We start from the raw sequence: 11,004 nt of genomic DNA, 5'->3' as shown, positions 1-11,004 counted from the left end.
TGTAACAAGAAAAAACGCATCGACTTGAATCAACATGATGCAGGTTGAAATAGGATCAAAATAACATTCGATGTACATTTCGTATTTTCGAGGTAAAAAATATAATAGTTTAACCGATAATAATATTGTTTTTGTAGCATGGCACTATTTATAATGATATTCATATATTGTGTCTGTATTTAATATTTAGTTAGAATTGTAGGTAGATTGTGAGCGAGTTATTCTACGATTGTGTATATTCACTTTTAATGCTATTATTATGATTGATAGTTACATTTAAAAAGGAAAAAGACAGAAAAAAATACCAATGATAAATTAAACATTTTACGGAATGATAATTTTGTCAATAGTTTAGACTAATTGAATGTTAAGTTGAAATACATAAAGATAAACACAAAAACAGCATTGACATACTTTTGCAGAAAGGAACAATCCTAAATTCTACTTGAGTTACGCAAGTCTTCATTGGGTTTATATCATTATGAAGCTACTATCATGCGCGTATTTATACAGCGTTGTCCATAGACTCGATCTTATAAGAATTTGGCTTGACAAAACCCAACAAAAATTAGTTTGAATTTTATCTCGGAAATCTCGACTGAACTTATAGATTTATTATGTATGTAATCAACTAACTGTGCATTTTATCTATGAAGTCATTCTTGTTGCACTGGTGCGAATCCTGTTATGGAACGCACCGTAACAATCTAACGAAAACATTTCCATGCGCTTCGTTTACTGAAGCGTACCACTTTGATCGTAGTTGGCGCATCCGACAATTTGCATTTCTTATCGAAGGGTCCACTTTGCAGAAAACAAACACAGAAGACATTCATATTCTATAAAAAAGTTTTGGTCATTATGATGATGAATTTCAATTTTTGTCGAGACTATTTATGTATTGTCTTACTATCCGTTATGTTATTAATAAAGGAAATACGTATTTGAATACGAAGCGTTTTATAAGGACCGCCATTTAAAAAAAAAAAAATCGAAATGCGTACCGTGATAAGACACTGTACCGATTCCATTTAACTGGTATGAATACGATAAAGAACGCATGGTTAGGTAATAGAAGTTACTATGCAACAGTATTGTAAATTGAGAATCGTCTTATTTTTATTCCTGACATATTAACGAGTGGTACAAAAGCCATTTTAATGAACAAAGAATACAGAAATATTGTGGTTTAAGAGTAATATAAGCAGACGATAAAAATAGAGAGAAAAAAATGAAAAATATGAAATACATTAATACTGACATTTATGAGCTGTCTTAAACAGATGTCACATAATCCAAGCGACTTTTGAACTGATATGTATTGTAATTTACGATGGCCCATATCAGCCGACATATTACACTCATGATCACAAGTTGTATGTGTAGAATGTACATGTATAGTTTACTTTGCTGACAGTATACACTCCAAACTTACATGTGTATGATGAAATGTACAAAATGCCAGTTTACTCTTGACAGTTTACACTCCTAAGTTACATGTGTAGAATGTACATGTACAGAATGCCAGTTTACTCTAGACACTTTACACTAGTAAGTTACATGTTTAAAATGTACATGTACAGAATGCCAGTTTACTTAAGCATGTACATGTACAATTTGTCATTTTACTCTGAACCTCTATACAGTGATAAACTTCAACCGAAAAAAGATGTCAACATTCCGGAGTGTAAACTGTCAAGAGACAACTAGCATTCTGTACATGTTCATTCTACACATGTAACTTGTGAGTGTAATATGTCGGCTGATATGGTCAATCGTAGTAATTTGGGTGTATTGGTATTTAATTTAACAATTAAGACAAGATATTTTGTTTATTAAGTAATTTTTATCATTGAATAGATTTCAAGCTGATATTTTGTCTTGTTTGTATTTACGCGATATATTACGGTAAGTAACAACTATGAACGGCAAATTCCGACTAACAACTATGAACCAACTCCCCAAGATACTATAAAGTAAGCAAGCTCCCTTAACCTTAATGTTAGAAGATTAATCCTTTTCTTGTGTGATCTCAGATGGTTCGACATAGACCTAGTTATTTACGAACGACAATAATCTTGAAAGTCCATCGCTGGTGTTCGGAGGCTTTTGCGATGCATTCAGTGTCAATGAAGACTCTCTCGAATGGAAATCTTGGTGATAATGATGTTGTGACATGTGGTTTGTTAATTACAGATCTCATTGTTTTCGCGAATTCCTCCCCCAGCCCTCTAAGGGTGAATCAATTTATTTTGGAGTCAGTGATGGAGAATTCCTTTCCTCAGCCCTCTAAGGCTGAATCAATTGATTTTGAAGTCGGTGATGGAGAGTTCCTTCGCCTAGCCCTCTACGGCTGAATCAATTGATTTTGGAGTCGGTAATGAAGAGTTCCTTCCCCAAGTCCTCTACGGCTGAATCAATTGATTTTGGAGTCGGTGATGGAGAATTCCTTCCCCCAGCCCTCTAAGGTTGACTTAATTGATTTTGGTGTCGGTGATGGAGAGTTCCTTCCCCCAGCCCTCTACGGCTGAATCAATTGATTTTGTAGTCGGTGATGGAGAGTTCCTTCCCCCAGCCCTCTACGGCTGAATCAATTGATTTTGGAGTCGGTGATGGAGAGTTTCTTCCCCATCCCTCTAAGGCTGAATCAATTGATTTTGTAGTCGGTGATGGAGAGTTCCTTCCCCCCCGCCCTCTAAAGCTGAATCAATTGATTTTGGAGTTGGTGATGGAGAGTTCCTTCCCTCAGCCCTCTACGGCTTAATCAATTGATTTTGTAGTCGGTGATGGAGAGTTCCTTCCCCCAGCCCTCTACGGCTGAATGTCAATTGATTTTGGAGATGATGATAGAGAATTCCTTCCCTCTAAAGCTTAGTCAATTTTTTGGGGGGATGGCGGTCGAGAGTTCCTTCTCCTAGCCGTGTATGGCTGAATCATTTGATTTTGGGGATGGTGATTGAGAGATCCCTTGGTCTTTAAAGCTGATAGGGCTTGATGGTAATGTTTCCCCTTACCAAACCTTCTGACGCTACAATACTTACTCTATTGAGGCGGTCCCCAAATCTAATAAATCAGTGTAGATGCTGACTTCTATCTCTACATTTTTAGCAAGTTCGATTCCATACAGTTTGTACTGTTAATGTTCTACCAAACAATTCATAAGAATTAAAAAAAAAACATTTTTTTTTTATAATTCCTCTAAGGACGTGTTTCATAAAGTGATATATTATACAACATTGACTACAGAACTGTCCATGTCCTGCATAATTGTGACATGCACAAGATGTGTACAGCTCGTGTCACATTTCCAGAGAACTCATGATTTAGTATACCTGGACATCAGGCTCCTCGGCTGTTCTCGTTGAACATCAATGTTCCTTTAAATATGCATTGATCTCTCTCCGAATTTGTTCCAATGGTCTCAAACATGGTACAGGTGATTCCGTTCCCCTGCGCATTTAAACATACTTGTTTAGTATGGTAACCATTTTTTTCAAACCTTTAATATCGCTCTCATTGTTAATAGTTTTTGTAATGAGGTAAAAGTGATTTCTGGTTCCCAAATTCACAACGGTCATTTGACGTTAACGTTCAGCATTATCTTCAAAATATAATATAAAGTTATATTTCCCGAGGGCGTAGTCCGAGGGACATATGACTTGCCGCGGGTAAACTAAGCGTCATGTCTCCCTACCGACAGGGCAATAAATTGTTTATTTTACCGAACAAATAAAGTTTTTCTCGAGCTAGTATACAATTCTAACGTAATGGCTAGACTCTAAGTTATTTCCCCAAGACACTGTTGTCGTGTTGGGCTAACAATACAGTTATTGTTAAATCAGAAGTTAGACATACCGTATCTTTCAGCCCAAATCAACTCCCTTTAGCATGATACATCATATAAACATTACATGGAGTGTAAATGTGTTATCTGTATCCTTTATCATACGAATTCTAATACATTTTCTCGGACGAAAGCGTCGTCTGCCATCCATTTTGTTTGTTATCGGAATACCTCGGATAATTCCGTTACACGAACGACAACACTTGCTAAACGTACGAGGGGCTCCGACTGGGCAAAACATGTTTTTTGAACATGACGTTCAGCGGGATACACGATGTTTTGTCGCCCTCACACATGACGTCTCTCGACCAATCAGCGACTGTGACTCATCGGTGAGGTATAATAATAGTTTGGTTTTTTTTGCTTAAAGTTAACGCCATGACTTCAGCCAATATATTCATTTCGATGGTTCCCCGTTGGTAAGTAATATAAGACTATTTCATATGTATATATCAAGGACAGGAATATTCTACCCGAGGGTCACAAAATGTTGTAAAACCCGAGGCTTGCCGAGGATTTTGTAGCGTTTTGTGGTCCCGACGGTAGAATATCCCTATCCTCAATATATCAACGTATGAAATAATGTTTTTCTTTCATACCTCGACCATTTATTTCAAATTTACTGCTATAATTTTCCTGCAGTTTTGAAATAAATTCGAAACAAAACGTGACTGCAAGTCAATTCTCCATAATGAAAATGTGCGTAATATTTTAACGCAAATCCCGTTGTTTGTATATTTTTAAGTAAAGCCTGAGATGTCATACTCAAGATATTTTTACGTCACGATCATCGAGATTATAGAACTAGGGACAGGGCCCAAAAACGTTATCTATGAAAGTAATGAAGTCACTACAAATCAACTCAACTATGGCGTATAATCTAAGCATAATAAATATTATTCAATATAATAAATATTACAAGGCTACCAGATATTAGCAAAAGTTCATGGGTTGGAATATTAAAGCGTGGCGCTTGATTTACTTGGTGAAAGATGTAATTTTACTATCAAATACTCATCTATATCGCCATCTATAAACCGGATTTCTATACAAAACTTTCATCACTGCAAAGTGCTCGCGATTTTTTTTTTTTTTTATAATTCCATGCAATTATTATCGCTGTACATTTCTCACACAAAACCACCCATCCCCATCTCCACCCCCTATATCAACCTGTACCGGGTTTGTATATAGCATACACCTGTGTATTGGGAAATAAATACTAGTAACTACGCTATTTATATTTCATGATTACAAACTCTTCAGATATGTTGATATGATATATCTTGAAGTAATGTTACACATCTGACGTCTTCCGAATCCTCTTGATAATTATACTGGCAACACTGGAACTGGTAAACGCACACTATGTATTCACGTTGTATATTGTAATGAGATGTTTAATCACACAACTTTGGCTAAAGGCAATATTCCTCAAATTTCTGTTTGCCTTCTGCCGCATTTATATTTGTCCTTGAAATTCAAATGAAGAAACTTCATGTCACATCATAATAAATCAGCGTTTACATATTGATATTCTTAAACGACCTTCTTACAAAATATGGACCCGATTTCATGTTTTTTCTTTGCCTTATGTGATGGTCATATACGATATATTTTTTCGTTTTTTTAGACATCTATGACAAGTGTTCTGAAATTCATGCATAGTATGCACGTATGACGACCTACAAAAGTTCTCATTGTGTGATAGTATTGTATGGCAACCAGATATATATCATCTGGAACAATATCCACTATAAGCCTTTCAAACATTTCCCTGTGTGTTTTTCTCGTAATGTAAGTAAATTTCATCAATATTATTTAGGCCATGGGCTAGGAGGGTCCCACATGCCCCCCCCCCCAAACCTCCGAACCAATATTTTTCTGAACCCTTATGACCCACTGATCACAAATCAAAATGTTAACATTGCATAAGTTGGGATGAACTTCCGGTTATGACGTCATCAAGATGGCCGCCATCTCGAATTTGACTAAAAATTGAAAAAAAATAGTCATAACATTGACATTTTTCAACCGAAGTAGACAAATGAGGTATCAAAATGACCACAATAGAACAACAAATACATATCAGGACCAAAAAATCCAATATATGTAGTGATTTCTACGCAGGAAATGAAAAAATCTGATTTTAACCTCAAAAATGGAGATTTTTCAGCAATTTTTTTCATATTTAGCTTGACGCAGCAAAAATGTTTCCCAACAGCAAACTATTATTTCTAATAAGTTTTTTGACCACTTATCAATCAGTTTAAGCAACAAAAACAACAAAAACCAATGTTAACATCGTATAAATTCCGGTTATGACGTCATCAAAATGGCCACCATCTCGAATTTCACTGAAAAATGCAAAATAGTTATAACACTGATATTTTTCAACTGAAGTAGACAAATGAGGTATCAAAATGACCACAATAGAACAACAAATACATATCAGGGCCAAATAATCAATATATGTAGTGATTTGTACGCAAGATATGAAAAAAATAAGATTTTAAGCTCAAAAATGGTGATTTTTCAGCAAATTTTTCATACTTGGCTTGACGCAGCAAAAATGTTTCCCAACAACAAATTATTACTCGTAATCAGTTATTTAAACTCCTATCAATCAGTAAAAACAACAACAACAACAAAAATATACAGGAATGCAAAAAAAAATTATTGTTATACCCTCAATTGTGTAGATTAGCAGCGCCTCAAAAATAATTATTATAGCACAACGCCTAATGATAGCGTAACAAATGTAACCTAAGCTAAGCTTGTGTTTCCGTTAATATCATTAACAGTTTCCAAAACGTTTGTGTCTTTGAAAATGAGCAGATTCATTGTTTATTTTCTATGCATAGCATAAGCAAAATGTAGGATGGTTATACTACAGTGTCACATATGTCTTTCACTGGTTCTCAATGATAACCATTATATCATTGTGCGTGCTTTCTCGCCTCACTGCACTATCCACTGAAGAGACTCGGCATATCTGGTAGCTGGCACATGCAGTCCGAATCAGAGTAATCGAGATATCGGTATCCAATTCGTTGAAAGTCAGAGCGTCGTCTTCGATGTCGATGAGCTGATGTGACACTACATTGCCAGTGTTGTTCTAGCCTGTCTTCTTTTATGACCCATCCATGGCAAGAGTTCATATTAGGAACAACAGGTTCAGAGATGTGGGATCTCTTTCAGATTCTAACATATCGTACATATATGCTGTTTCAGACTTCTCCGGCATGATGGGAATTACACCAGATCCACATTCATTAGTTCTCCTTAGCGCATAGCTCCATAATTCGTATGAAGTACTATTCATCAATCGTGTGGACCCTCGTGCAACCATAAATGGCACAGGTGATATCATCGAGGTCATTAATGAGGCCATAAATGTTAAATGCTTTTCATTGGTCTGACTTTTCCCACTCCCTTGAAGGTGCTGGTTGTGTCACATCTGGTGTATGCGTAAAGAGAACATTGAAGACTCTCCAGTAAAAAAGTTCTCTACAGTGCTTTCCAGACTTGGCAAAGAGTGAAACTTCACTGCAGACCTCATCTATGACCTCAAAGAATCCACCTGTGCCACCTATGGTTACTGAGGTTCACAAGAATGAGGAATTGTGCTTCATACGAATTAAGGAGAACCAACCCAACCCTCCGCAGAATGTGGATCTGGTGTCTTTTCCATAATGCCGGGGAAGTCTGGAACATCATATACGATATGTGAATCTAGGTGAAACTAGGTAGGAAAGAGGAAGAGCTCCAACATCCCTGAATCCGATGTTTCTGATGTTATATCATGGACGGTTGACAAGTTAGAACCACGATGGTAACCGGTAATGTAATGTCCACATCGGGTCATCGAGGTCGAAGACGACACTCTGGGGAGAAAGCACGCACAACGAAAATGATTATCATTAAGAACTAGTGAAAGAAATATGTGACACTGTAGTAACCATCTTATATTTCCTAACGTTATACACAGGAAGTAAATAATAGATGTGTTCATTCTAAAAGACACAACATGTTTCGAAAAGTGTCATGGTATTTGCAGAATTTTAATTTGATACCCTATAGCTATTAGTTGGCGTTTTGCTGTAATAATTCAGTTTGAGAGGCTACTAGTCTACAATAATTCGAACATGAAAATGAATTATTTTGAAGTCCTACTTAGATATTCAGCCAACTTTAAATTCAAATTTGTTAAGATATAAATCGTCAATAGCCAATGTTATATTCAGGAAATTCCGAGACACCAGGAAACTGTAGTGTCAGTGGTTTGGAAAAAAATAACAATCATATGCCGCATCCGGTGATGTTTTGTAAACCAAATGATGGTATAACAACAATTCTCTTTTGCATTTCTATATATTTTTGTTGTTGTTGTTGTTGTTTTAACTGATTGATAAGAGGTCAAATAACTGCTTACGAATAATAATTTGTTGTTGGGAAACAATATTGCTGCGTCAAGCCAAATATGAAAAAAAAATTGCTGAAAAATTACCATTTTTGAGCTTAAAATCGTATTTTTTCATTTCCTGCGTTCAAATCACTACATATATTGGATTATTTGGTCCTGACATGTATTTGTTGTTCTATTGTGGTCATTTTGATACCTCATTTGTCTACTTCAGTCGAAAAATGTCAATGTTCTGACTATTTTTCATTTTTCAGTGAATTTCGATATGGTAGCCATTTTGATGACGTCATAACCGGAATTTTTACGATGTTAACATTGGTTTTGTTGTTTTCGTTGCTTAAACTGATAGATAAGTGGTCAAAAACTTATTAGAAATGATTTTTTTCTGTTGAGAAACATTTTTGCTGCGTCAAGCCAAATATGAAAAATTTGCTAAAAAATCTTCATTTTTGAGCTTAAATTCAGATTTTTTCATTTCCTGCGTAGAAATCACTATATATATTGGTTTTTTTTTGGTCCTGATATGTATTTGTTGTTCTATTGTGGTCATTTTGATACCTCATTTGTCTACTTCGGTTGAAAAATGTCAATGTTATGACTATTTTTCAATTTTTAGTCAAATTCGAGATGGCGGCCATCTTGATGACGTCATAACCGGAAGTTCATCCCAACTTATGCAATGTTAACATTTTGATTTGTGATCAGTGGGTCATAAGGGTTCAGAAAAATATTGGTTCGGAGGTTTGGGGGGGGGGGGTGCATGTGGGACCCTCCTAGCCCATGGCCTAATTTGTAGTAGTGCTATATTAGTGTAAATGTGTTCGTGAATATTGAAAAAAATGATCGACAGGTAATCGATTTTTCATTTCTAAATGATATTTCATTACATTGTGTGTAAGTACTGATATTTTATTTTGAATTTACAATACAAGTTGTTGATTATCCCACCAAAGCCTATTGCTGTCACAATAATGAATATTTCTTAACTGTTTTTGATATCCATAAATATCCTAATTTTCAATAATTATAATCGTAATATATCTCTCGAATTGTGTAGTATTGAACCCGACATACATATTAATATATTATCAATATGCTTGTGGCTGTCACCATTTACATCTGAATATTCAATTATTATAAACGTAATATAATCTCAATATAAAATTTTGTATAACATTAAATCCCATATATGCATATGAATATATACGATTTTGCTTATAGCTGTTACAATATTCATATATATGTATTTGATATATCTGAACTCTATTTGATATTCATAGTACTCATAGTTCATTTATGTCTGAATATCCAATGATTATAAACGTAATTTTATCTAGTATTGTGTAATAAAATCGCATACATAAGTATATAATTATTAGGCTTACACCTGATCAATGTTTTCTTTTAGATACGATATCAAGTTTTCCCTAGTGTATTGTATACGCACTTTTCAATGATTTATGATAAAAGTTAGTCAATAAAGATTCATTTGGATATGTTTTGATTTATTTTCCTTGTTATTGAAGGTATCACTGTACAACTACTGCCACTATTTTGAGTGAATATTAATATTTTGTACACTGGAAGATGCCGTATCGACTGTTATGTTTTGCTTACTGTATTATATAATGTACTCTATTACGATTAATAACCCTAATGGCACTACCGTATATTTCAAAGCTCCCCTGCCAGCTTAGTTTGCTACGCCATAATAGTAATGTTATCTAGAAGTATCATTTATTTTATTGACATTTTTTAATCATAACAACAATTATGCCGACAAATCTTTATTTATAAATGAAATAATATTTGTATAAAACTCTTAAAACCTTTATCCATAGTTATAATAAATGGTAACATCTTTCATCAAATAACAGTAAGACAGTATTAAATACATTATCATAAAACTGTTAAAACTTATGTTATTTAGCTGTGTGTAGTAATCTCGAGTATGCTTAAAACACACAATAGCTACATCAATAAATAAAATGAGATTTTCAAAAATACTTCACTTCAAGAAAATCTTCACTTCAACAAATAAGTCTGATCCACATATGGTTTTGGATCGAAGATCATGGAAGCAACAGGAAACATGTAAGTCATTGCGATAGCAATATATTCACCAGCAGAAACTATAATAGTAAGGCAATCTGCTTCAACACGCTAGAGGTATTCTGGGGGTCGTTAATGAAATAATATTGATGTCATATCTGCATTTGTGTGATAACAAGTGTCCCTGAGTACTATTCTTAGTTCAGTAAGACTATCAGAAACACGATATGGCAAAAGAGAAACAAATTTGTGTCGGCAATAAAAATGTAGAGAAAGAAGTGGAAAATCGGATTGTCGTGATTTCTATGAGATATATACATTATATATATAAACCAATTAGGTAGCAGCTAAGGTTATGGAGAATGAGAGCAAAGAAGCTTCAATAAAGATTCATTTGGATATGTTTTGATTTATTTTCCTTGTTATTGAAGGTATCACTGTACAACTACTGCCACTATTTTGAGTGAATATTAATATTTTGTACCCTCGAAGATGCCGTATCGACTGTTATGTTTTGCTTACTGTATTATATAATGTACTCTATTACGATTAATAACCCTAATGGCACTACCGTATATTTCAAAGCTCTCCTGCCAGCTTAGTTTGCTACGCCATAATAGTAATGTTATCTAGAAGTATCATTTATTTTATTGACATTTTTTAATCATAACAACAATTATGC

This window comes from Argopecten irradians, chromosome 12 (assembly GCF_041381155.1).
Source record: "Argopecten irradians isolate NY chromosome 12, Ai_NY, whole genome shotgun sequence".
Lineage (NCBI taxonomy): Eukaryota > Metazoa > Mollusca > Bivalvia > Pectinida > Pectinidae > Argopecten > Argopecten irradians.
This window is presented reverse-complemented; position numbering follows the sequence as displayed.